The sequence below is a fragment of the Sorex araneus genome, chromosome 3, assembly GCF_027595985.1.
Source record: "Sorex araneus isolate mSorAra2 chromosome 3, mSorAra2.pri, whole genome shotgun sequence".
In the NCBI taxonomy this organism is placed as follows: Eukaryota; Metazoa; Chordata; class Mammalia; order Eulipotyphla; family Soricidae; genus Sorex; species Sorex araneus.
The window spans coordinates 108,979,470-109,007,189 of record NC_073304.1 but is presented as its reverse complement, the minus strand read 5'-3'; the positions used below and the strand labels follow the sequence as shown (position 1 = coordinate 109,007,189).

Below are 27,720 nucleotides of genomic sequence, written 5' to 3'. Positions count from 1 at the left end.
GATCTTAGCTAAGACAGACTCCTTGCTCTCTCCATGGGATCAGATACCTCAATGCACTCAGTATGTGCTTTGCATACAGGAGCTCCAAGTTCAGTCTCCTGAAATGAAATCCTCTCCCTAAACATTGCTGGAGCTGTCCAAAAAACAAACAGAAAAAGACACCTTATCTCTGCCAGTAGGAGCCTGTTCGACACAGACAGTTTCCATCCAGAACTGTCCAGGTACTAATATTATCCCCTGGGCCCATCCAGGATGGAGTTTCTGGGTGTGCTGTTTTCCTTTTCCCCCTCACTGGGTGATGATTCTGAGAAACTTTTATTTAGTCATCAGATGGTGTCAGTTGATAGCACATAGCTGTTTTCCACAGGGAGTGGTTTTCTAACCTCAATACCCTTCTCTTCCTCTTGATAATCCCAGAGATCCTTCACTCATTGTCACTGGGACTGAGAAAAACGAAGCTGCATTTTGCTTCTAATTTCAGAATAGGAGACAGAGTTCAGGGCACCATATCCAATTCAAGAGAAGAAAACCTGAAGCACAACTGTGGAAAATATTTCAATAGAGCATAGGCCTAGAGACAGCAAGACAACTCTCTCCAGGCTTAGCGTTAACAGTCTGGAGCCAAGTGGTACAGGAAACCCTATTCTCGTATTTCAAGAGAAACTAAGACTATTCCAAGAATGAGAGCAGTGCTGAAGAAATACACAGTTGGATGGCATTAGTAGCTATGGAAGCAGATGGATTCAGCCACAAGTATCTGGGGTGAACGTGATTCTGAAATAATATGGCAGTTTCTGGCCCCTTAAACAAGAAATGGTTTGAATGAAGGAAGTATCCCCAGTCTTTTTCTGTACCCTATGAGGGTATTCCATCACAAGTGTCAGTTTATTACCAAGACCCTAGAGTGACCATCTGCCCCCACTTGCTTGGTAAAAGTACCCAGCACAGCCTAGTTCTCCCGCTGTCTTTAGGAGGACAGCTGGCCCTCTTCGACCAGGGAAGTGCACTGAACACAGTCTCGCCTGAGTGAGGGGAGGGGCAGAAGCCCAGCCCTGCGGGTAAGGCAGAGTGGGAGGAGTGCAAGTCCTAACCTCAAGGCTTCCTTGCTCTAGACTTGGTGGCCCTAATCTGCAGCAGACCCTAGCCGACTCCCACATGGGCAGTCACAGACAGGCCAGCTCTAAGTCCTCCCCTCACACACCAGCTTAGGCCAGACACCCTAACGCTCTGCTCTGGATGTCACTCCCCCTGCCCCGGGAGCTCCGGAAGGGCCGCGGGGGGGGGGTGCTGCAGAGATGCCCAATCTTACTCCCCGATAAGCCGGACTGCACAACCCGCCTGGGCCCCCCTCGCCGCACTGCACGCCCTGTCCGAGGCCGCGTTCTCAGGAGGTGCGACTACTTCTCCCGAGCGGCCCTTGGTCTTGGAGACATTAGCAAGTCTGGTTACTTGCTAGACACCAGCAAGCACGTCAGCCGGAAAGTACCCTGGACTGAGGCCGTGGTCAGGAACCCAACGGCCGCCACCTTTACTGAGGAGGAGCTCGCGGGTCAGTATGACCAAGGCAGGGGCGGAAGCTCGTGGTTCCCAGGTGACACTGTAGGTGCATGAGTGAATCCGGGCAGTACCCTGTGAATTAGGAGCTGTCTATCTCATTGGTCCACCTTCAGAATTGTGAACAAATATGTCGTTGTCATTTGAATCACTGATCTGGGTGCATGGGGGAGTGGGGATTTTGTTCCATAGTAATAGCTAATTTAAACACTGGCAAATAAGGGCACTGCTTGATGAATATTAACTTTCTAGCTTCCTTGATTCTTTCCAAAATGAATTTTAAAAAAATATGAAGTCTTGACCTCTGATTCAGAGTCAGTGACTAGAAAAGAGGTTGACTGTCAGCCTCTGAGGAGCTGTTTCAAGAATAGAGCAGGATGAGGCAATTGCCAAGGACTCTTCCAACTCCAAGGTTCTGACCTTTTGTTGCATTTGTTTCTAGTCATAAACTTTCATGCCAACATTGCCTCAAATTCATGTGGGTTTTGACTCTTTCTCCCTTTATTTCTAATAGCATTCATTTTCATCAGAACCTGACCCTCATATCTATACTGACATATGAATGCTTCTCCTCTGTCCCTCAAAAACATCAAATTCCTATTTCAGTAAGATACTGCAGCTTTTCTGTCTAGTTTGGCTTTGGGGCTGCCCCTGGAGGTGCTCAGAGGTTGGTTCTGGCCCTAAGGGTTTCATTTCTGGAAGTGCTTGGTGGACCATATGTGGTGCTCGGGGGATTGGATCCAGGTCAGCTATGTGTAAGGTAAGCACTTGTCCACTGCACTATTTCTCTGATCCCAAAAGTTTTTAATTCATTCATGTCACTGTCACTGTCACCCACCCCATTTTTCTTCGATTTGCTTGAGCAGGCACCAGTAATGTCTCCATTTGTCCCAGCCCTGAGATTTTAGCAGCCTTTCCTTACTCATCCTTCCCAATGGTGCCATATTGGAGGCTCTTTCAGGGTCAGGGGAATGAGACCTGTTATTGTTTCTGTTTTTGGCATATCAAATATGCCACAGGGAGCTTGCCAGGCTCTGCTGTGTGGGCAGAATACTCTAAGTAGCTTGCCCGGCTCTCCGAGAGGGATGGAGAATGTATATAAGAGAATACAAGCAAGTATGTTAAAACCAAATACATGTGTGCTGCTTTAGGTACACCAGTGGGCTAGACTATAAGAGTTTGTGCAGCCCCAGATGTGGATGCATGTTTCTGGGAGATTTATTTTACATTCATTTAATTTATTTATTATTAAAATTGTTTATTAAATCAAAAATATTTAATAAACAATTGGTTTATTATTATATTATTTATATTATACTATATTGTTTATATTATTATATTGCATTATTATATTATTTATTGTTTATTATTATATTTATTTATACTGAGAGTATCCCACCCACACAGAAGAGTCTGGCAAGCTGTCCATGGCATATTCAATATGCCAAATACAGTAACAATAACAGAACTCATTCCCCTGACCCTGAAAAGAGCCTCCAATCATTGGGAAAAACAAGTAAGGAGAGGCTGCTAAAATCTCAGGGCTGGGATGAATGGAGACATTACTGGTGACAGTGATACAGTGACAGTGATTCATTCATGTAGTCAATTAAAATAAATAATTAAGTAAGCCATGAGGTCGAACAATATTTTATAAACTATATTTATGCCATCATTTCAAAATTATCTACAATCCTTCATATTTAGTATGAATATGATACTAAATTCATATTAATATTTTAGGTTAAACATTGGCACATTCTTTGTTTCAAAGAAAGTTTCTGAATGATTACTCTCAGACCTTCAACACTAGCATAGCACCAAATAAACATTTTTTAATCTGTTCTTTTGGTCTAAATTTAGCTTTTGAGTTCAAGAGGTATGAAGGAATATATCCTGATTGAAAAACTCATAAATCTGTGTTTCCTCTCATCCAGTCACATATCTCTGGGCATCTTACAACCTCTACTGAAAGCTCCCTAGAAGCTTGACAGCTACTGGGTGTGTGATTGACAGTTATTCACACAAATGAAGTGGCCTCACTGACCCCTCTAAACTCTGAAGGTGTTGTAATCTCTTTGGAGAGATAAGAACTGTTGAGGTGCTTTCCCAGTTTTCAAGAGACTGGACAATTTCTACCTCTTTCCAATAGGTGAAAATACCTCATGCACCTTCTTATTTCAATGCTGCATCATAGCGTAACTGTCGTGGTAACATTCCAGGCAACAACTGGGGATCCACAATGAAGAGAAACACTTAGTGTGCCCAGATTCCTTCCCTGTGAAGCAGCCGCATCTGCTGGAAGCTGGCAATAACCCTCTCTTCATTTGCAATTCTTGGAAAGCTTGTTTGCTTGTTTTGCAGTGAAGTGTAAGGCCCTTTCAGAATGTAGAAACATTAACAAATGTGCACATGCAGGTGAGAGACAGAAACAAAAACGATAGAAAAAATTTTGAGTATTGAAGCCAAGTGGGTGCATTGAGAAATAACAATGATAACAATCCCCTCCACCACATAAGTTTTTCCTTGTCTTTTAAACTACACCCTTCAAGGACATCAGGTTGGGGTTTTATGTTTGTTTGTTTTTTACCCCATTTTCAAACAGTTTTGGTCTTTGGAGATTTTTGTTTGTTTGTTTTGACAAGTTGGGGGAGTGGAACATTCAGTGACCTAAGTTAGTACACCCATAAAATCAATTACACATTCATTCCAAAACAGAAGAAAATGAAATATTTAAATGCTAAACTGAGTAATGAATGCTATTAAAAAAGAAACAAGGCTTAGAGACTTTTAGAAAAATCAGACTTGCCTCTTCCTATTATCTGCAAACTAGATGTTCAACATAGCACCTGAGTATGAGCTAGAGAATAAAATTCCCAAGTCTAGGTATGTAAAGTTTCAAAGCACCTAAGACATGAAGGATGGCAGTCTACAGCATTCAACAGAGAAAGAGGGCCTGCAATGATGTTTCTGGTTTGAGTTCATTATTTTAACAATAGTTTTTACAATAATTATGAAATTATTGCACCCCTCATTATTCGATAAAACACTCCAGTCAATCAGGATTGTTTAATGTTTCAGCTAATAACATGCCTCCCAGCCTGGTAACTTAAAAAAATTCAACTTCAGATGAAACAGAATGAGAGAGAGGAGAGGAGAAGAGAGATAGACAGAGACAGAGAGAGAGAGAGAGAGAGAGAGGAAGAGAGAGAGAGAGAGAGAGAGAGAGAGAGAGAGAGAGAGAGAGAGAGAAGAGTCTGGTGTTTGCTTTACATGTGGCCAACTTGTGTTCTATCTCCTGCACTGCTTCTGGTACCATGAGCCCCACCAGGAGTGATCCTTGAGCAGAGTCAGGAGTAAGCCCTAAGTACCCCCATGTGTGGCCCCCAAACAGAAATAAAGCAGTGTTCTAGAAACACAGGCAAGTCATAACTACCCCCCAGCCTGGTGTCTCCTGACTAAATGAAAATTGCCAGGGCTAATCCGAAGTCTAGAGAAATAAAGTGTGCTGATTTAGAGGCAGTGAGCTGACTTTTGAGCAATGCCTACTAACTTGTTAGAAACCAAATCTCATTAAGCCTTAAAAAAAAATTCAAACAAACATTAACATTTGCATCTCATAAAGGGAAACGAGTTCCACCTCAAATAATTCTAGTAAGATCTGCTGAACTCAGTGCTTCAGATGAGCGCGTTATTCATTCTAGACAGGAGCTGCGATTAGTAAGCAACCTCCCTCAGACAACGTGGCATTCCCCTTCCATCTGGGAATCTCTTCTGGACAGAAATAACGTACAATGTCCTTTTCTGAGAGTTCCACGCTGTAGCCTTGCGTTCCTGGGGAGCCAGAGGTAGAAACTCTGGTTGCGCTTTGCCATGCTACAAAGGTGGAAATGAAATGAAAATCTGCTGGAAGAGGAAGCCCAGGTAGTGCTGGCTTACTCACCTGCTGGCCCCTGCTCTGACTCCTTACAGTATGCTCTGGCTTTCTAACAGCGTTAATTCTGAGCTGCTGATGTTCTACAAAATCCAAGTTCCTGCAAAGCACATGTCAGACCTGCAAGCGAACAGGCACAGAGACCCGCTGTTCCGCACCACTTCCAACTCCTGCCCTTTGGAGAGATCCCGCAGAGGACAGCGGCCTTCTCCAGTGAAGGGCTCGGTCTCCCGGCCCGAAAGAAGGTTCTGCCTAGAGGTGGGTTTTGGGGTCATAATCTGCTCTGACCACCAGGGCTGCAGCCCGGGTGGGAATGGTCGGGCGACCCGCTCTGTGTGGGGAAGGGGTGGACTGCAATTGATTTCTATTTTTCTACATTACCTTCGACTCTCTGGCGTGCTTGGTCTTTCCTTTACATTTCTTTCTCCAGAAGATCTAAATTTAAAACCACCCCTCCCCCCGTTCGGAAAGCAGGCTAATCCAGGAGCTGGCCTCCCGCACGCCGGCTCCCGCCGCCCACCTCCTCCCGAGGACTCCTCCCCCGCCGCCACCCCGACCCGGACCCTCCGAGCCCAGAGTTTCCTCCCCGCTCCAGCGGTATCGCGCACCCTGGGCCGGGGTCCCGGAGCCGGGACCCTGGCGGGGCTGCTCCTGCCGGCCGGCAGGTGAGGACCGGAGGGGTGCCTGGCCAGGCGTGCGTCTCTCGGACCTCGGACTGCGCCGGGCCCGGGAGGCCTCTAGGATCGAGGGAAGCCCGCGCTCCCGCCAGCTCCGCGCCCCCGTGCCCGTCCCCGGGCCGCCCCCCGTGCGTCCGTCGCGAGCTCGGGGGACACTCAGCCTCGGCGGGTGCTCGCGGCCGAGGCGAAGTTGGCCGCCGTCCACCCGCCCGCCCGCGCCCGCGCCCGCGCCGCGCCTCCGCCCGCCCCCGGACCGCGCGGCAGCCACCTCGGGCGCGCCCGGGAGTCTCCGCGCCCCCAGCGCCCGGCTCGGCGCCCGCGGTCACCTTGCCCCGGAGGTGAGTGGGGCGCGGGCGGGTCGGAGGGGGCGCCCCGCGCGCGGGCGGATCGGCGGGAGCGCGCCCGGGTCCCCGGGACCCCCAGAGAAGCCTAGCAGAAGCCTGGCGGGGCTGGGGCAGGGAACAGGACCCTCGGGGGCCGCAGGGGACCGGCGCGGGCTCGGGGACTCCCCGGCAGCCGGCTCTCCGCAAGCCTGATGCAGAGAGGGGCACACGGCGCGCTCCGGGGCCTCGAGGGGCAGCCCCGGTCTCGTCCGCCCCCCCACCCCGGCAGCCGCAACGCGGGCACGCGGAGCGCGGGCGGAGTTGGGCACTTTTCTGGGGGCTCGGTGTCTGGGTCGTTACTCCTTCACTGCAGGACTGCGACCCACCCGGGGATCGGGCGCCCGCGGCCGGGTGTGGGCAGCTGGTCGGCGGGACCGCCGGGTGCTGCGGGCAGTCTAGAAGTGGCGGCGCCCTGGGAGCCTCGGTTTCCCTGCGGGTCCCTGGAACGGGACCCTGGGCGTCCGTTGGGCGCCCAGCGCCAGCACGGCCGGTGCGCACATCCCTCTGCCGTGTCGGAACCTCCCAAACTCACTGTCTGCGCCTTCCCAAACTCACTGTCTGCGCCTTCCTGGACACGTCCGCCTGTTCCGTGCACTGCACACTTGACTGAGCTCTGCTGACTTGGGGGCGGGAGGGGAGCTCCGTTTCCTAATTGGAACCAGGCTTGTGTCCCTGTGGGTCCCGCTCCCCGCTCCGCGCATCGGGGTGAGCCCTGAGAGGCAGCAGCGCGGACCTGCGGCACCGGGCGGCGCAGGCCCCGGGACTGAGCCAACTTATCCTTGCTGGCCGGGCGACTGCCCAGCACTTGCGGGGGTTGGTCTTGCACCAGGGATCAGAAGCCCCTCGGCCTGAGGCGGCCCCACTGGAAAGGAGTGGGGCAGTCTGACTTCTGTTCCCTCTAGGTCGGGGCGCATCAGAGGGGCCAGAATTTTTGGATGAGTTCTGGCAGGTTGCGTGTCCCTCTGTTCCGTGGAACGTTGTCTCGGACACCCTGGCCACAGGTGCTGTGCCTGTGGGCTGTGGGAGAGAAGTACCCATGTTCTCAGATGCCGGGTGTTCGCTGCTGTCTGCACTCTCCCGCCCCGCCCCCACCTGCTACAGAACATGGAAAACTGGTCTTGGGGCCAGCCGTGTTAAATCCAAAGAGACCTGGGAGATTGGTTGGAGTTGGTTTGGTTTGGTTTTTAATGGAAATGGCTGTGAAGTTGTACACAGAAGCAGAGGGGTGTGCGTTGAATCCCCCGCACACCTTAACTGTCACCACATATGCCCCTTGACTGCCCTTCCTCAAAGCTGCCGGGCCTCCTAGGAAGAAGGATCTGAAAATCCATCACAAGCTCACTTCATCCCCGTGTATTCTCATGATTTCCGGAGATGACGTCTTGTTTCCGCCTCACCTACTCATCACTATAAACCAGTCATTTGACTGACTTGTTTATTAGGAACAATGGTGATATTAAAATCAAAGTGAAGGGACCTTCTCAATTCCATTTGGGTGATAGAAAAGAAAAGCTTAATGTTCTTTGCAGCATGAAGTGGGGAAAGAATGGGGGGAAAGAGGAATTCATATTCTGAGAAAAGAGACGTTGGAAAATAGTGAATTCCATTTGTACCAATTGATGAACTTGGAAAGAAACAAGGGGCCAGATGAAGTATGATAAACATAATAACTCTTATTTGATGAAAACCTTTAAAGCTTAGTTCATAAATCATAAGCCGTTCTCCCCTTCCATGTTTAACATTGAAAAATTAAGAGTGCTCTGCTGGACTGGATTCATCTTTCTCATTAACTTTAAGTTATAGTGTCATGGGAGTTATTACTGCTGTTAGAAAAGTAAAATGATATTTTCTTACGTAAGTTTTCTATCAGAGACACTAGTCGGTGCTATTTTGAGGCTCATGGATAGTACTGAATATTTTATCTCTCAATTAGAAAGTGTTTGGTCATCATACTGGTCACTTCTCACATGCCCTCGGGAGAGCTGCCCCTGAGTCCGTTTCAACCCAGCCTGGTTTTTGGTGGCCCCAAAGAGCAGACTGGGGAAGGCCTGGGGGATCATGGTAGGTTGATCTCCAAACCACCACATGCTTCCTCCCACCCAACATATCTTTTTGTCTTCCTTTATGTAATATAAAAGCTGTTTCTAAAAATTGTCAATGACGTTCTAAAAGATTTAATCAGACTTTTAAAACCCTTTATAAGATGCAGTACTTGAAGGCATCCTTAGTTAACCTTTTGTAATAGGAAGAATCATCCTGTAAGTGAGCAGTTTTATACATTCCTCACTTCTACACTTGCCTTTCTATAACACCAGTGTGCCTCAGATCTCTTCACCTAAGCTTCTGCAGTATCCACGCACATCAGAAATTCTTATGGCTAGCGTGGACTGGTTTCAGTACTGTTACCTAGAATTTGAACTTTCTGTTACCAGTAAAATTCATTGGATGAGTGGATAAAAGTGTGGTGAGACTTGAAGTACAGTATGTTCATTTGTCAGCATCAGCAGAGCACTATGGTTTGAGTAGATAATAGCTCTTTCAATGGGAAGTTTGTTCAGTGGACTATTTTGCCCAAATGCACTGATAGCTCAGTGCTATGGCTTTTGACACAGCATTACTATTCTGGAGGCACTGTGCCAATGTGTTCAAAGAAGAAAATAAAAGCAAAAATATTCTGAACTTTAAAAGTAAGTGGACTGGATATCTGCACAGGTCAAAAGCATCACAAAAATGAAGGTAAAAGTAAGTGATTAAATAAAAGCAGTTTTCAACGTTGTCTATGCACTGTGCTTAGACATTTCAGATTATTCCTGTTAAAAACACATAAGTGATGTGTTTTTAAAAGGAGCTGCAATTACTATCAAAGGCTGAAACAGACTATCCATTACAATTCAATAGCCATTTTTTTGGTTTTGTTTTGTTTTGGGAAACAGAACACAGGAAACTGCATCTATCTATCTATCTATCTATCTATCTATCTATCTATCTATCTATCTATCTATCTCTATATAAATTTATACTAATACTTCCTGGTCCCTACCTGCTGTCTTATTTGTTATTTTTTTAGTCTCAGGTAGTGTTCTGGATCTAATGAAAGGAGTCTGCAGGGCCTAGAGAGACAGTAGAGCAGGCAGTTCAATTCTCTGCACCCACGAAGGTCCCCTGCACCCTGCTAGGAGTGATCACTGAGTGCAGAGCCATGAGAAAGCCCTGAGCACTGTAGGGGCAGAGTGTGGGGTGTGGCCCAAAGCAAAAAATTAAAAAAGCAAAATAAAATCAGGAGTTATACGGTCTCTGCTTCCGATACGTGGCTCCTTGCCCCGCAGTGCTTGCTAGAGTGCTTGTGGAAAGTCTTAGGTCTCAAACTTTGGGCTCTGTTGCTTGATGGTTGAATGCCCTGAGGAAAAGATCACCAAATTTTTCCAGGATTCTCATCTCTTGTGCTTCTCACTACTGTGTACCTAGCGCTGGGGTGGGGGATAGATAGTGGAGGCTTCCTGTGCTTGCCCAGACTGGAATCTCTTGATGTAGTCTCCTGACCACTGACCACCCAGGTGTAGCTACAAAACACTGGAAAAGTTTAAACACAGTGCTGCTAGTTGTTCCAGTATTTTAAATGAAAAAGCACTCCTGATTGAGAACAAGTTAGAATCTTAACTGAGAGTCCCTTTGGGTCAACCTTGTGTTTCTATGGCTGTCTGGACACATAGACGTGTACCTGACAACTTCTTGTTGGCAAGAAGCAGAGTAAAAGTAATGTGCACGGTTATTACAATCTGATTCTCAAGTAGGGTTGTGCATCAAAAATATTTTTATTTAAAAAATGTGAGGAAGGTAATTTATTAGGCATTAAAGATAAAAAGGAAAGGATTTTGAAATATCTCTTTAGCACTACTAATTTTAGGCACATACCACATTAGAAAGTTATAGAAGACGTTCTCTAGAATAAGCCATTTTAAGACAGATTACTAATAAACCCCAAAGTGTCATTTATAGTATGTGATGATTTGTTATAAACTTAGTTTGGAAAACAAAATTAAAGTCCTCTTAAATCATTTGATGTTAAATGACTCACTAAATTGCAAAAAGAAACAACAGTTAAATAAATTACTAAAAGAACAGCAATGCATAAGTATTGGGATCTAAGTTAAATGGTTCTTGTTTTTTGATAGAACTAAGAATAACATAGTCAAGAAACAAAACACTTCTATAAAAATGATGAAAATACAAATTGTGTCCAAAAGCACTTTAGATTAACCTAGAGGTCAATTTTGCCCATTTGATTTCATAAGAATAATTTATCTAAGAGCATAATAAACATTTTTCAGAAAGATGGGAGTTTTGTGCTCATGCAGCAAATTGATTATCAGTGTGAAATGCATTTAGTTTTCAGTTTTTTCTTTCCAGTCCATATTTATGTCATCTTAAACTCAGAGTCCTTAAAAACATTTAAGTCCTGATAATGTGAGAGTGGCAGTTACAGAGTGCGACCCCAAGTGAGAAAGAACATAGGTATTGATTGCAATTTTTGCCTTTAATAAAGGGCTTGATTAGCTTAACTTAGTATTTTTTTAAAGTATGCCTTCTCAAAGCAATTTTGTTTGTAATGTATTTTCTGACCACATTGGCAAGCCACTTTAAAATGTGTTGCCATCTGTCCCTTCCTTAAACTTTTCTTTCTCTGATAGAAACCCAGTGTCCAAAACAAAAGTAAATAAACAATTTAGACCATTAGAAGCACACAGTTTTTATTGTTGTTGTTTTAGTTCTTACTTCACCTGTAAATTACTTTTGAAAAAACTTGCTGATCCATGATTTTTTGTTTGTTCCTGAGTCACATCCAGTTGTACTCAGGGATACTCCTGGCTCTGTACTCAAGGATCAAACCCGCTGGGGCACCAGGTGACCATATGCAGTGCTGGGCTTAGAACCTGGGTAAGCTGCATGGAAGGCAAATCCCTTACCCGCAGCACCATTTCTCCAGCCCCTGCACCTTGGTTTCCTAAAGTGTACTATTGCAATTTCATTTATTACCTGCCACCTGCCACCAGAGTGTCAACACCCCTCCTCCGCTGTCTCTGGTTCCCTTCTATCCCACGCCCCTTCTCCTGCCCCCTTCACCCCTGCTGTTATCAGACCCAGCTCTAAGGACGGAAACTCTAGTTTAAGTACTTTTGAAAGAGAGAAGGATGCCACTTGAAATATAAGAGATCAGAAAATGAAGAAAGAAAATGTCAGAAAAATTTACCTTTTGTCAGGTCTAAAGTAAACAGTTTTAGCTCAGTTTAAGGATCTCCATTCTCACAGGGTGAAGGCACTGGTTCTTAGCCGGTTTAGGAGTTTAAAGTGTTTCTTTCATATGCCTAATGAGATTAGCTCATGGGGCAGGGCTGGGGGGTCTGTAATTACATTGAGGTGGGGTGCTGTTTCAGGATTTATCATTAGAGAGAAGCCCAAGGATGTCCAGCTTATCCTACCAGATTTCTACCAATTATTTTGTTATTTGCAGTTCTAAGATTGCCTTTAGGTAGAAGCATATGGAGATGTTGGCTAATAGTATCACTGTATCACTTGTCATCCCATTGATCTTCGATTTGCTTGAGCAGGCGCCAGTAACGTTACCTAACTGAAATCTGAAATCTGAGTTTCCCTAAGTCTGAAGGAAGTTGTTTGCCCTAGAAGGACCTTATCCTTAGACTGTCAGAATATGTGCTGGATTCTGTAAGTAAGCCGGGAAAGCTGCGGTCTGCATGGGTGCCTGGGACTGAGATGCTGCATGAACAGAGTCCAGTCTGTATGAGTAACCCTGACGTTCATGGATTTTGACCCTTACTCATCTGATTCAGATTCTTCCTTGATCCCCTTTATGCAAAGTGCTTACCATGGCAAGGACCCTCACCTGGCAGTCCAAGCACTCTCAACCTTGCTTTGAGATGCTGTCCCCTGTCCAGTATTTCTTGCCCAACTAGAGTCTATTTTCATTTTTCTCTTCTAATTCCTTCCTTTCTCTTTCTAACTTTGGGCCAAGCATGTCTGCAACAAAGAACCATGCAATGATTAATTAATATTCATAAAATTTTATAGTTTGTGTGTTAAACCAAGGGACACAGTATTCTTGTAAGGATACTCGAAATTCTCTTTCTCAAAAGAATGAATTTCTCTTAAAGTCAATTTTAAGCAAGGGGAAAGTCACTTCTGAATTCATTCTCTGCATAGCAATCTTATTCTGATATTTTAAAGTGCGGGGATAGAAGAGTCTCACCTTTACATATGGGGTCAGCATTTCATTGCCCTCACTTTCTTCACATAGAGATCATCAAGGATCTTCTTAGAATCATGTCTAATAGCCTCTGTACTTGTTCATAAATGTGTAGATTTCAAGAGTGTCCTTCTCAAACTACTTACTGTAAGGAACATCCAAACACATCTGCACATCAGCCCCTTTCACCATACTTGTCAGGTCCTCTTGCATAATTTTGACTGGTATAATTGCTAATTGTAATGTTCATGGGGAAGGTGTATTAGCTCTGAATAGGAACCTTGGATGTTCTTTGAAACATCAGAATCTATTCTTGATCAGAGGAAAAATGTAGTCGTTGACTCAAAATGTTACAAAACCATGCAGTTTCCTTTCTTTTTTTAATTAATTTATTTTTTAATTAGTGAATCACTGTGAGGGCACAGTTACAAATTTATAAATTTCCGTGCTCATGTTTCCCTCATACAATGTTCGAGAACCCATCCCTTCACCAGTGCCCATTCTCCACCACCAATAAACCCAACATTCCTCCCACCCCCCAAGTCCATCTCCCCCCACACCACCCTGCCTCTGTGGCAGAATATTCCCTTTTGTTCTCTCTCTCCAACTGGGTGTTGTGGTTCGCAATAGGGATGATGAGTGGTCATCATGTTAAGTCTCTAGTCTACTTTCAGCATGCATCACCCTTCTAACACGTGGCATCCAACCACATTTTACTTGGTGTTCCCTACTATATCTGAGCTGCCTTTTCCCCAGAATGTGAGGCCAGTTTCCAAGCCATGGAGTCAACCGTCTGGTACTTATTTCTACTATTCTTGGGGGTTAGTCTCCTACTCTGTTATTTTATATACCTCAGATGATTGCAATATTTCTGTCTCTCATTTTCTTAATGAGATCCTTAAACTGAACTTTATATGCAAAGTTCATGACTTCACTTTTCTAACAGCTGCATACTATTCCATTGTATAGATGTACCAAAGTTTCTTTAGCCAGTCATCTGTGCTAGGGCACTCGGGTTTTTTCCAGATTCTGGCTATTGTAAACAGTGCTGCGATGAACATGTAAGTGCAGATATCATTTTGACCATACTTTTTTGCTTCTCCAGGATATATTCCCAGCAGTGGTATTTCTGGGTCAAGTGGGAACTCAATTTTTAATTTTTTGAGAAGCGTCCATATTGTTTTCCAAAAGGGCTGAACCAGTCGGCATTCCCACCAGCAGTGTAGAAGGATCCCTTTCTCCCCACATCCTCTCCAACAGCGGTTGCTTTTGTTCTTTTGGATGTGTGCAAGTCTCTGTGGTGTGAGGTGGTATCTCATGGTTGTTTTGATCTGCATCTCCCTGATTATTAGTGATGTATAGAGCACTTTTTTCATGTGCCTTTTGGCCATTCGTATCTCTTCCTTGAGAAAGTTTCTGTTCATTTTTTGCCCCATTTTCTGATGGGGTTGGATGTTTTCTTCTTGTAGAGTTTAACCAGTGCCTTATATACCCTTGATATCAACCCCTTATCTGATGGGTATTGGGTGAATATCCTTTCCCATTCTGTAGATTGTCTTTGATTCTGGTCAATGTGTGATTTGAGGTGCAGGAGCTTTTTGGTTTAATGTAGTCCCATTTATTTATGTTTCCACATGATTGGCCAGTTGCAGGTCATCTTTGAAGATACCTTTATCTTCAATATCGTGGAGGGTTTTGCCGACCTTGTCCTCAATGTACCTTATGGTTTGTGGTCTGATGTTGAGGTTTTAATCCATTTTGATCTGACTTTTGTGCATGGTATCATGTCGAGGTCTAAGCCCATTCTTTTGCATGTGGTTGTCCAGTTGTGCCAGCACCATTTGTTAAAGAGGATTTCCTTGCTCTACTTCACATTTCTTGATCCATTATCAAATATTCGATGAACATACATTTGGGGTTGGTGGAGGGAAATTCCACCCTGTTCCATTGGTCTGCGGCTCTGCCTTTGTTCCAGTACCATGCTGTTTTAATTATTACCGCTTTGTAGTAAAGTTTTAGGTTGGGGAGGGTGATGCCTCCAGTCGTCTTTTTCCCAAGAATTGTTTTAGCTATCCATGGGCATTTGTTGTTCCATATGAATTTTAGGATTGCTTGATCCATTTCTTTGAAGAATGTCATGGATATCCTTATAGGGATCGTGTTGAATCTGTATAATGCTTTGGGGAGTATTGCCATTTTGGCAATGTTGATTCTCCCTATCCATGAGCAGGGGATATGCTTCCATTTCCTCATGTCATCTTTTATTTCATGGAATAGCGTTTTATAATTTTTTGTGTAGAGGTCTTTTACTTCCTTGGTTAAGCTGATTCCGAGGTACTTGATTTTCTGGGGCACTATTATGAATAGGATTGCTTTTTTCATGTTGCTTTCCAGTCTCATTGTTTGTATAAATGAAAGCCATGGATTTTGGGGTATTGATTTTATAGCCTGAAACTTTACTGTATAAGTCTATTGTTTCCAAGAGTTTCTTAGTAGAGGCTTTAGGCTTCTCTAGATATAGTATCATATAGTCTGCAAATAGTGAGAGTTTGATTTCTTCCTTTCCTATCTGGATGCCCTTAATCTCTTTTTCTTGTCTAATAGCTCTCACAAGTACTTCCAGTACTGTATTGAAGAGAAGTGGTGAGAGTGGGCATCCTTGTCTTGTGCCTGATCTTAGAGGGAAGTCCCATAGTTTTTCCCTGTTGTTGATAATGCTTGCCGTAGGCTTGTGGTAGATGGCTTCGACTATCTAAAGGAAAGTTCCTCCAAAACCATTTTGGTGAGGGTTTTCATCATGAAGGGATATTGGATCTTGTCAAATGCTTTCTCTTCATGTATTGATATGATCATATGGTTTTTATCTTTACTTTTGTTGATATGATGGATTATGTTGATTGATTTCCGAATGTTAAAACATCCTTTCATTCCTGGGATGAATCCCATTTGGTCATGGTGTATGATCTTTTTAATCAGTTGTTGGATCCTATTTGCTAATATTTTGTTGAGGATCTTCGCATCGGTGTTCATCAGGGATATTGGTCTCTAATTTTCTTTTAGTGGTGTCTTTGTTTGCTTTTGGTATTAGGGAGATATGTGCCTCATAGAAACTGTTCAGGAGAGTTCTTATTTTTTCAATTTCCTGGAAAAGCTTGAGCAGAACTGGCAACAGGTCTTTTTTAAATGTTTGGAAGAATTCGCCAGTGAATCCATCTGGACTTGGGCTTTTGTTTTTGGAGAGGTTTTTGATTATGGTTTCAATTTCCTTGATATTAATGGATTTATTCAGGTATTCCAAGTCTTCTTGGTTCAATCTTGGGAGATTGTAGGAATCAAGGAATTCATCCATTTCTTTTAGATTCTTATGTTTCGTGGCATACAGACTTTCAAAGTAGTCTCTGATGATCTTTTGAATCTCCTTGGCTTCTGTTGTGATGTCCCCCTTTTCATTTCTGATTTGGTTTATTAGGGTTCTCTCTCTCTCTCTCTTTCTTTGTGAGTGTTTCTAGTAGTTTAACAATCTTGTTAATTTTCTCAAAGAACCAGCTCTTGGTTTCATTGACCTTTTGGATTGTTTTCTGGGTTTCCATGTCGTTTATTTCTGCTCTAATTTTTATTATTCTTTCCTTCGGTCAGGTTTGGGTTTCTTTTTCTGGTCCTTTTCTAAGGCCTTGAGCTGTGAAGTCAAGCTATCTATGTTGGCCCTTTCTTCCTTCCTACGGAATACTTGCAGAGCTATACATTTTCCCCTTAACACAGCTTTAGCTGCTTCCTGTAAGTTTTGGTAGCTCGTGTCTTCATTCTCATTTGTTTCAAAGTATCTCTGGATTTCTTCCTTGATTTCCTTCCTGATCACTCATTGTTCAACACTGAGCTGCTTAATTGCCAGAAGTTTGTTTTGATTCTTTATGTCTGTGTGTGATTAGCTTCTACCTTCAGCACATGTGGTCTGAGAATATAGTTGATACAATTTCTATTTTTCTGAGTTTATTGAGGTATGTTTTGTGGCCCAGTACATGGTCTATTTTGGAGATTGTTCTGTGTGCACTGGAAAAGAATGTGTATTCTTTCTTTTGGGGGTGTAAAGCCCTGTATAGGTCTATTAGGCCTTTCTCTTCTATTTCTTCCTTCAGAGTCCGTGTTTCCTTGCTGAGTTTTTTTCTTGTCAATCTATCCAGAGGTCATAAGGCAGAGTTGAAGTCTCCCACTACTATTGTGCTATTAGTGATGTCCTCCTTAAAATCTATTAGGAATTGTTTTAAGTATTTAGCCCGTCTCTCATTAGGTGCATATATGATTAAGAGTGTGATTTCTTCCTGTTGCAAATATTCCTTGATAAATAGGAAGTGACCCCTGCTATCCCTTCTAATCTTTTTCAACCTTAAATCTATGTTGTCATATACTAGTATTGCATCCCAGCTTTTTTGAGGGAGTTGTTTGCTTGCAGGATTGTTTTACATCCTTTTACTTTGAGTCTGTGTTTGTTCTAACTGTTCAGGTGTGTTTCTTGCAGGCAGCAGAATGTTGGGTTTAGTTTAAAAATCAATTTTGCCACTCTGTGTCTCTTAATTGGCGCATTTAGGCCACTGACATTGAGAGAGATTATTGTCATGGGGTTTTGTGTCATCTTTCTTTGGGGTTGGTTATTCTTGTGAGGTTCATCATTGACTTACAATAGCCCCTTTAGTCCTTCTTTTAAGTTTGGTTTTGAGTCTATGAAGTTCCTGAGCTGTTGTTTATCTGAGAAATCATGTATGGTTCCTCAAGTTTTAGTGAGAGTTTAGCTGGGTAAAGTTCTCTTGGTGAGGCATTCATTTCATTGAGTTTTTTCACTATGTCCCATCACTGTCTTCTGGCTCAGAGGGTTTTCTCTGATAGGTCTGCTGTAAGTCTGAGGGTGCTTCTTTGTATGTGATTTCCTTATTTGACCTTGCTGCTTGCAGAATTGTGTCTCTATCCACAGCCTCCGTCATTCTGACTATGATATGCTTTGGAGTCTTTTTGTTCGGGTCTCTTTTTGCTGGTACTCTTCGGACTCCTTGGATCTGGATGCCTGCCTTCTCCAGTTCTGGGAATTTATTAGCAATGATGTCTTTGACTGTGTTTCTTTCATTGGGGTTACTTCCCTGTGCTTCTGGTACTCCAATGATTCTTATGTTGTTCCTCTTGAAGTCATCCCCAAGGACTCTGATTCGTTCTATAGCCATTTTGAGATCTTTTGCCATTATTTGTTGTTGTCTGTAAGCTTTCTGCAGTTCATCTTTAAGCTCACTGATTCTGTCTTTGGCTGTAGTCATTCTACTGTTGAGGGCACCTACTGAGATTTTTTATTCATCTACTGAATCCTTTATTTGTGTGACTTTGTTCGTAGCTTTGAAATTTCTGATCTCATTTCTTCCTGAATTTTCTTGGTTGACCGATCCAAAGCATCATTCATATCCTCCCTTAGTTTTTGGATGTCTGTTCCATGGTTGCTTTGAATACACTGACCCTTTTCAAGATTTCCTCTCTGAATTCTTTTTCTGAGAGGTCCTGTATGTGGGTAGACCATGTGGAGATTTCTGGAATCTTTTCTTCATCTTCTCTTCGTGGAGGGGATTTTTGCCGTTTCTTCATATTGTTATGGAAGTCTAGAGTTGGAACCTTCTAGTTATCTATCCCTGTTCCCTCTTTCTGCAGGGGGCATTCTGTTTGTGCTAAGTTGATGATGGTAGCCTTGTTCCAATTCTGAGGGTGCTTCTTTGTAAGTTGATGATGGTAGCCTTGTTCCAATTCTAGAATGCTTCCTTACTCTCAGCCCTACTCTTGGTTTGTGTGGGGCCTCAAGTTTTGACTTAAGGCTATGCTGTTTGTACGAGGAGTTTGTGCAGATTCTATTGTTCACTGACAGCTTTTGTGAAGTTGAAGTCAGCTAAAGGACTATTTGTCAAAGAATGATTGAGATGGCCAGGATGATTTTCTAAGAAATAGGTTATAGAGTGTATAATGTAAGGAAAATTACAACTGTGACTGCGTGAGCTGCCAAGGCTCTGGCAACTGGCCATGCCCCTTTTGAGGCCACACCCACTGAAATACAAGCCATGCTCCCTGTAATCTCTTGGGGCACAGGGCGGGGTAGACGGGGTGGGCGGGGTCAAGATCATCTGAGAGTACCTGATGGACATTTTGGGCAATACAGAGGAGCAGAGAGGTGTGTCCACACTGCACAGGGTGTTGGGGAGTTCCAGGGGAGCCCCTGTTGCCTGGGAGCCATTGGAAGAGTATCCCGGGGTCGCTGGGCGGGATCATGGTTGTTGGAGAGTACCTGATGGACAGTTCGGGCATTACAGAGGAGCAGAGAGGCGTGTACACATGGCACAGGGGGTTGTGGGTTCCTGCAGTTTCCTTTTCTGTTATAAATTGTATATAGAAAATTTACCAAGTATTGGGAAACGTAACTGGTGGAGGGATGGGTGTTGGAATACTGTATGACTGAATCCGATCATGAACAGCTTTGTAAGGGTCTATCTCAAAGTGATTCAATAAAACAGATTTTTTTCTATAAATGGAAAATTTACACAGTACCTTTCAAATAAAAAAACATGGACTTTAAACTCTGGAGTCACAAAAATTTGTACTTGAAATTGCAATTGTTGCTCTGTGTTGTGCCTCACAGACCAAAGGGCCATAGAACACGGGTCAGTTTGGTGACTGATAGAGAGCAAGCTGTTACTGAGGTTATGGACAGTGTCTCTCTCTGTTTCATCTTGGTTCAACCTCAAGTGCACCATCTTTTTCAAAGGCAGGATGTTTTCACACATTCAAATGTCCCGGATATCAGAATTTCATTTAGGAAAGTTGAACTTTTGATTTAGGCCACCATTTTGCCTCCTTTACCAGGAAACCCACCAACAAAGGTTACATCCACTGGCCATCTATTCTGATCATCAACTTGACTGGTATTGCCTATCATTAGTTAGTTGTTCTGTGCATAGGACAGTAACTGCCAGCCCCACAGGTGTGAGGATCAGGGCTTTCCTGTGATCACTGTTTGAAGGGTGAACTTCCCTATTCCTTGGTGCCTGGGGAAATTTTTTGCCTTCAGTTTACTTTACAATTGCAGGTTATGTTTAAGATAAGGCTCACCTCTACTAGGCTAGAGAAATGTTGACTGCTAGAAGGGACCATGTTTAGCTTATTTTCTAAGTTCTCCATCGAGATGTTATAACTTGAGAGACAGAAGAGCTGGGGGAATGGAACAGAGAGATTGTTCCCTGAGTGGAAGCTGCTGGGCCCATGTGTCCCTGCAGGACCTGGCATTCCTGCAGGCAACCGGAGGGACCAGGAAGCTCTGCCATTGGCCTTCCCATAGCGTGGGTTTCTGCCCTTAGCAGGGCCACATGGCCTCACACTTCTTCTGTAGAACGAGTGTGTGATTTCTCTCCTGGTGGGCAGCCCAAACTCAGGGTGGAAGCTCGGAATGCTCCCATAGGCCCTTGGGGAAAGCAGTGCCACTTTGACTGGGGTGGGGGATGGCACCACCTTCCAACAGCATTGTGCATCGTGATCGCCTTCTTGAAGCATGCTTGAATGCGTGCTTGTTTATATATGTGTGTGCTTGCATGCTTATGTGCCTACTTGAGTGTGTATGTATGTGTGTGTGCATATGTGTGTGTGTGTGTGCCTGCACTTATGGAACTATCAAGAGACACAGGGGTGGAGACATCAAGAGGTGCCATGGCCTTTCTATAGTACTGTGAAGGGCAGGCGGGAACTCTGCTCAGATGCTGCCTGCCATGACAATGGGATTAGTGTGTGCTGGAGCAGAGACCCATTAGAATGGATGTATGAGACCTAACAGGGCACGCTTGGTGCCTGTTTGTCCTGGGCCTTATGTAAAAGGCCATTGTAGTGGTTTTGCGGAGCCTTGTTCATTGGATTATGGTAGTGCTTCTTCAGAGGACACATAAGCCACTGGGATGAGATGGAATGCCTTAGCTGACAGTTTGGACCAGTCTTGCCGTCACTGACTGAGGCAGATGTTCTGATGCCCAAGCTCTCTGGTCCTAGGGCGCATGGGTGGCATCTGGCGCCTGGGTCTGGTTGGAGGAGAGGGGCTGAGCATGGGGTGGACTCACCCTCTAGTCTCTGTAGCCTGGGACTGTTTTCCGAACGTAAGCAGGGCACCTCCACAGTATTCCCCTATCCTGCTGGTTTCAGACTAAAATGGGGCTGAATTCAGAGTAGACTGAGCTTGTCTGAAGGCCAGACTAAAATCATGTATTGTTTGTTTTTTAACTTGGCAAAGAAAAAAAATAGCCGTTTTGGTAGTTTGCTCCTTCTTGCCATACCAAGGCATTTGTTCTGGGTAAGAGGAAAAGTGTGCTAGGGAGAAGGGAAAAGTAAAGAAAGGGAAAAATGGAGACTTGAAGTATGCTCACTGGAGCTGGAGCAATAGCACAGCAAGGAGGGTGTTTGTCTTGCAAGCGACCGACCCGGGTTCAATTCCCAGCATCCCATATGGTCCCCTGAGCACTGTCAGGAGTGCAGAGCCAGGAATAACCCCTGTGCATCGCTGGGTGTGACCCCTCCAAAAAAAAATAATAAAAGCAAAAAAAAAATATGCTCACCTGCCCTTTCAATTTCCTCTGTTGCCTCTTGACAGGTTCAGCATAGACTTGGCGCTAGGAGACTCAGGTGTTATCCAACCTGCTCTGTAACTCATGTAGCCTCATGAAGAGCCTGGTTGTAAGGTTTGTTCCTTTGTCCCTAAAGTTTTTTTTTCCCTCTCACATAATCATGCTCTGTCTTGGCAGTGCTCATACCTGGCAAAATGCTAAGGAAAATTATACATCCTATTCAATACATGGACACACAAATGCATGCAAATTCCATTTGCAGTAAAGCCCAAGCAGAACAAAATATAGTTAGGTCATTTCTCCACATGTTATTTTCAGTAGTTTCCTTTGCAGAAAGTTCCCATACCAAGTAAGTAAACTTATTTGAGATTCATAGACAATAGCTAAGTTACAGCCAGGCCATCTAGAAATTCTAAAATTCCAGTAGAACAGAAATATATGCCACATTCAGCAAAAGAGAGGAAAATTCATTCCTGCTAAAATCCTCAGAAGCCATCATAAAGAATATAAAAATGAACTAAATTTGAAAATAGATTGACCATAAAGATCTTGCGGGTCTAGTGGCACCTTTCTGGCTCCTAGCATGAGGCTGTCCCAGAAAACGGGAAGGTAACATCTCCTTAGTAACTGCCCAGAAGTTCTGGTCTTTCCGTAATTTGCATTCAGAACTCTGTATGTTTCAAATGTATATTCTTAATGAGTTGAACTCTGCTTTACATTTGCTTCCATTTCTCCTTAAGACCAGATCAGGGCCTTGGGGCTTCTAAATACTTACTCGTTCACCTCTTCCTGGAAAATATCTTAGGAGCAGTCTTGGCTGTACACTTCTGTCTCTGAATTCTTCTTCTCTTCTTCCACTTTCCTCTATCTTGAAATCATCTAACCATGGCTGTCAGAATTCACTGGTGCTCCCCAGAAGGAGCCCTTTGCTTATTTTAGTCTTCATTTACTAATTGACCTATCAGTGACTTTTATGCATCTGACTTTAAGGTTGCAATGTATTTTTCCTATCCTTAAGCCTACCCTGAGGCCCAGCCTTATCCAGCCACATGCCCCCTGGCGTCTTCATTGAAAACCCCTTAGAGAATTCTTTCTCTGGCACCTCCCCAGAACAAATATTGCAAATTCCCTTCTCTAATGATGACAGGAAGTAATTCACATGTCCACAGTAGAAACCTCTCCATCTCATTTTCTGCTTCTATGTGTTTCTCACCTGTAATCTCCAGGACTGTCAGAGAACAAACTTTATAAGAGGCCATAAGTCTCCGTGGTCCTTCTTCAAAGCTCTCCACTGGATTCTCATCTCCAGTGACTTAGTAAGACTAAATGGAATCATCATCATCATCATCATCATCATCATCATCATCATCCCGTTGATCATCAGATTTCTCAAGTGGTCTCAGTAATGTCTCCATTCGTCCTAGCCCTGAAATTTTAGAAGCCTCTCTTTACTCATCCTTTCCAATGGTACCACACTGGAGGCTCTTTTAGGGTCAGGGGAATTTTATATTTTTTCTGCTACAAATGGAATAATATGAGCTATTGATGATTGGTTTTCTACTCACCACATCCTTCCCCCACCCCCCGCCCCACACCTTGTTTATCTAGTTCCACTCCTGACCTCACACACTATATGGACACACATTGTGTAAACCCATGCTTCTCTCCATCTTAGCTTGACTTCCTTTCGATAATCCTTTTATGGCTCAGCTCAATCATCACCTCTTTCTGGCACCAAGTTCAAGTTCCTGCTTCGGTCTTCTGTATGGTTGTACTGACACCCCCTCCCCACCACCACTACCACGTTCCACTGCCATTCCAGTCTGACATTATCGAAGACACCAGAAAATGTGCACTTTAGTGATAACTTTGGCAAGAATAATCTAGCATCTTTACAAAGTAAACTATATAAATATATTCTTGGAATAAAGAACATAAATAAATGGAGGATAAGGTGAAAATAACCTACTTTTGGATAAGAACCCTGGGTAGAAACATTGTATCATTATTTTTACCAAGTTCTAAAAATGTTCTAGAACTTATCATCAAATGAAAGCCCAGGACCACATGGGTTCACTTATTCTACCAAATATTTGAAGAATTAATACCATTACCAGAATGAAAAAGAAGAGGAGGGAACTTTTTCAAATTCAGTATTCTCCCATCACCAAATTCAGAGGATGACATCTCAAGAAAAAATATAGGCCAATATCTCACATAAATGTAAAAACTCTAAAAATTATAGCTAACAATATTCAATAATACACTTGTAAAGTCATATACCAGCAAAAATATTATTTATTCTGGGGAGATAAAGATGGTTCTGTATTTGAAAATTAATATGATACCATAAAATGAAGGTATCACACTGCAATACATAAAGAAAAAGCATTTCAATGTCCTTTGGGACTGGAGAGAAATCAGGGGGTTAAGGCGTGTGCCTTGCACAGAGTCTATCCCTTTTGATCTCCAGCACCACATAGAGTTGCCTGAGTACCACCAAGAGTGATCCTTGAGCACAGAGCCAGGAATAAGCCCAGAGTTAAGCCAGGTGTGACCCCAAACAAAAAGATACAAATCACCATAAAGTGGTTATGAAGAGAATATACAGCAACATGGTAAACTGCTTCATGTGACGGTATGTAGCTAAAATCATCCTTAAAAGCAAAAGACTGAAAACATTCTTCCTCTAACTAAGATCAGGAATAAGACAAGGATGCCCACTTCAACATTGTATGTTTAATTTTGTTTTGGGGCCCCACACCTGGCAGTTCTCAAAGCTGCCTCTGTGCTTGAGTCACTCCTGGCAGTACACCAGGGACTATACAGGAAGCAGGATCCAACCCTGATTGTCCAAGTGCGAGGCATGTGCCCTACCCGCTGTCCTATCGCTCAGCTCCACATTCATCACTTTTATTCAACAAAAGATGGGAAGGACTCATCAGAGCAATTCGACAGGACTAAGAATAAACAGCTTCCAAAAAGGAATATGATATTTTTTATCTGTAGAAAATTGCAGACTCCACCAAAAAACTGTTTGAACTAACGCATAAATTTAGTGAAGTGTCTGGAAACAAATCTATATACAAAAATGTTGTGTTTCTATACACCAAGATGAGCTATCAAAAAAAAAAAAACCTCTCAGACATTGAAAAGAGAGACATTAAGAAGCAGTTCTAGGGCCCAGATGAGATCCAGAGCAGCTGTGCACGACATGGCTCCTCTGCTCCTTAAAGACTATGATCTGGGAGGTCTACTAACCCATTTAGGCATGCAGAGACTTACGCATCTACACTGTGAGCTGAGCTATGACCCCATGCCGCCCGGGGAGGGGGAAGGATTTTCTCTCCCAATGCTTTCTTTCTACGGGGAAGATGGCAGCAGCAGCAGCAGCAGCACCCACATGGCGTCTGCCATTTTCTAGGACTCACAACCCAGAGGTACAAGCAAGCTTATAGTGACGTGATACGCAAGAGAGCATGGGATGGGGGTGTTACCGGCACGCTCTCGGCCCAGATGAGATCCCGAGCAGCCACGCACGACACAGCCCCTCTGCTCCTTAAAGACTATGATCCAGGAGGTCTACTAACCCATTTTGGCACCCAGAGACTTATAGAAATGCATCTAGACGCAAGCTGAGCTAAAAAAACAGAAATCCAAAACTGCATGGCCACAATAGTGGCCATACGAGCTCCTATAATCTTCATTCTCAGCAATGGAAAATAAACTGTCAAATGGTTCCTTTATTTCAGGTTTGATTGTTGGGGGAAAAATCCAAATAATAACAGTCAGTTCTCTGTTGAAATATTGAATGTATCCAAAGTATAGAGAGAGTAAAGTGAAGTTCATTGGCCACTCAAGTGCGGGGGAGGGGTAGGAGGGGGTATATTGGGGTTCTTGGTGGGGGAACAGGTGCACTGGTGAAGGGATGGGGGTTTGATCATTATATGACTGAGATTTAAACCTGAAAGCTTTGTAACTTTTGTCACAGTGATTCAATGAAATAAAATAAATATTAAAAAAAGAAAAGCAGCTCTATTTATAATTGCATTCCAAAGAACAAAGTACCTAGGATTAAACTAAACTAAAGATCATACTGTGAAAATCATAAAATATTGAGACAGATATTAAAAATGAAAATAAATGGAAAGCTATTTTGTGCTCATGGATTACAAGGATTAATATTATTATAGTATTTGTACTATCCAAAGTAATATACAGACTTAGTATAATCCCTGTCAAAACCTAATTGCAATTTTTTTACAGAAAGTTAAAATTCATATGATGTCACAAAAGACTCCAAATAGCCAAACCAATCTTTTTTTTTTAAATTTACTTATTAAAGTTTGGATCAGATGCATACATTAGTATTAACTCCTATGGTTTTGATGTATATAATAACCTCACCCCTATTCCACCAAAATGTCCAAGACCCTTGACCAATGCCCTTAAGTTAGCACCAATTCACTTTCTCAATGTGCCCCACCCCACTCCACCTTTTCCATGGCATTATCATTTCTATAATCTAGAGCCAGTGGTTTTCTATTATGTGATAATTTCTATCCCCTGTCTTGTTGCTCTATATTCTAAGTGGGAACTTGTAATATTTGTCCTTTCACCGATTTACTTCAAGTAAAAATATACTCTCCAGGTCTATTTAGACTTCAGTGAATTGCATGGTTTCACATATCCTTATTCTTATGGTACTCCATTGTGTATCCTTCGGTGGAAGAGAAAAGCTGGAAATCATGCTTTCTGATTTCGAGTTAATGTAAAAACATTATAGCCAAACAAAATGGTGAATTACATTAAGGGAAATTTTAAAAAAACACATCAAGGGAAAAGAATAGAAAGTCAAGAAATAAATCTCCATAAAAGGTCAATTGACCAAGAAGCAAAGAATAATCAATAGCATTGGTGGTGGATCTTTAATATATATGGTGCAAGGGACCAAGGAGATGACTCAGAAGGCAAGAACCTTGAATGCAGGAATTCTGGGTTTGGTTCCTAGCATCACTTGGAAGCCCACTGAGCTAAAAAATAATTAAAAATAGGGGCTGGAGCAATAGCACAGCGGGTAGGGCGTTTGCCTTGCATGCGGCAGACCCGGGTTCGATTCCCAGCACCCCATATGGTCCCCCGAGCACAGCCAGGAGTAATTCCTGAGTGCTGAGCCAGGAATAATCCCTATGCATCGCTGGGTGTGACCAAAAAAGGAAAAAAATAATAATAATTAAAAATAAATACACAAATAATACATCAATGGTGCTAGCAAAAATGGGCTGGTACTTTACACTATTATTTCAAAATAGATTGAAGACTTGAATGTTTTAATACCTGAAAACAAAAATGCCAAGATAAAGTTATGTAATGTAAATTTTTTAACATGGCCCAATGATGACTGTTTTTGGATTTGACCAAAAGATAATGCAATGCGGCAGGAGCAAAGGTAAAAATAAGTGTGGCTACTGGAAACCCAAAAATTTCTTTATAACAAAGGAAATTATCAACAAAAAGATGGCAACCTATCAAATGGGAGCAAGTATTTTCAAACCTAATGTCTATTAGTAGGTTAAATTCTAAAATACATAATCAGTAATACTTTTACAAATCAGTAATAACAATATAACCTTTGTTAAAATGTCCAGTGACCTTTTTTTTCCAGAAGACTGTTAGTTACCAAAGAGATAATAAACATCGATAATCATCAGGGAGATGCAAATCTATCTACGATGAGATATCAATTGAATCCTGTTAGATGGGCTGATAGCAAGAAGAAAAGAATAAGTGTCAGAAAAAAGAATGGAGAAGTGAGTCCCTTGTGCATTGTTTGTAGGAATTTAATTGGTGCAACCACTATTAAAAGTATTTTTCCCAGAGAATTAAAAATAGAATAGACATTTGATGCAGAAATCCAATTTCTGGGCAGTCAACAACATAATGAAATATGTAAATACTAACTTGAAAAATTAGGGAGCCAGAGATACAATCCAGGAGCTAATTCATTTGCCTTGCTCACGGCTGCACCAGGTTTGATACTGGCACCACCGGGAGTGATCTCCTAGTGCAGAGCCAGGAGCAAGACCTGAGTAACACAGATTGTGACCCCCAAATGAAAAACAGCCAAAAGCACAACGAAGAATTGTGGCGCAGAGAGATTGTATGGTAGGCATGGTGCTTGTCTTTCATGCTGCTGATGCAGGTATGATTTCCAGCACTGTTATATGGTCCCTTAAGTCCTACCAGGAGTAATCCATGATCACAGAGTCAGTAGTGAGCCCTGAGCACCACTGGT

General features: G+C 43.1%; 1 protein-coding gene across 4 annotated transcripts in view; it reads left to right on the top strand.

Annotated features, from left to right (window-relative positions):
• Positions 1-5,369: 5,369 nt before the first annotated feature.
• SYNDIG1 (synapse differentiation inducing 1) overlaps positions 5,370-27,720 on the top strand; it is a 203,333-nt gene continuing 180,982 nt past the window's right edge. For 2 of the 4 annotated variants that reach the window (XM_055131845.1, XM_055131844.1), the window contains exon 1: positions 5,370-5,746. The gene's annotated coding sequence lies outside the window, so the exon portion shown is untranslated. Of the gene's footprint in view, positions 5,747-6,107; positions 6,504-27,720 lie in introns of those variants that run through there. The other 2 variants (XM_055131846.1, XM_055131843.1) reach the window with 2 other exon arrangements.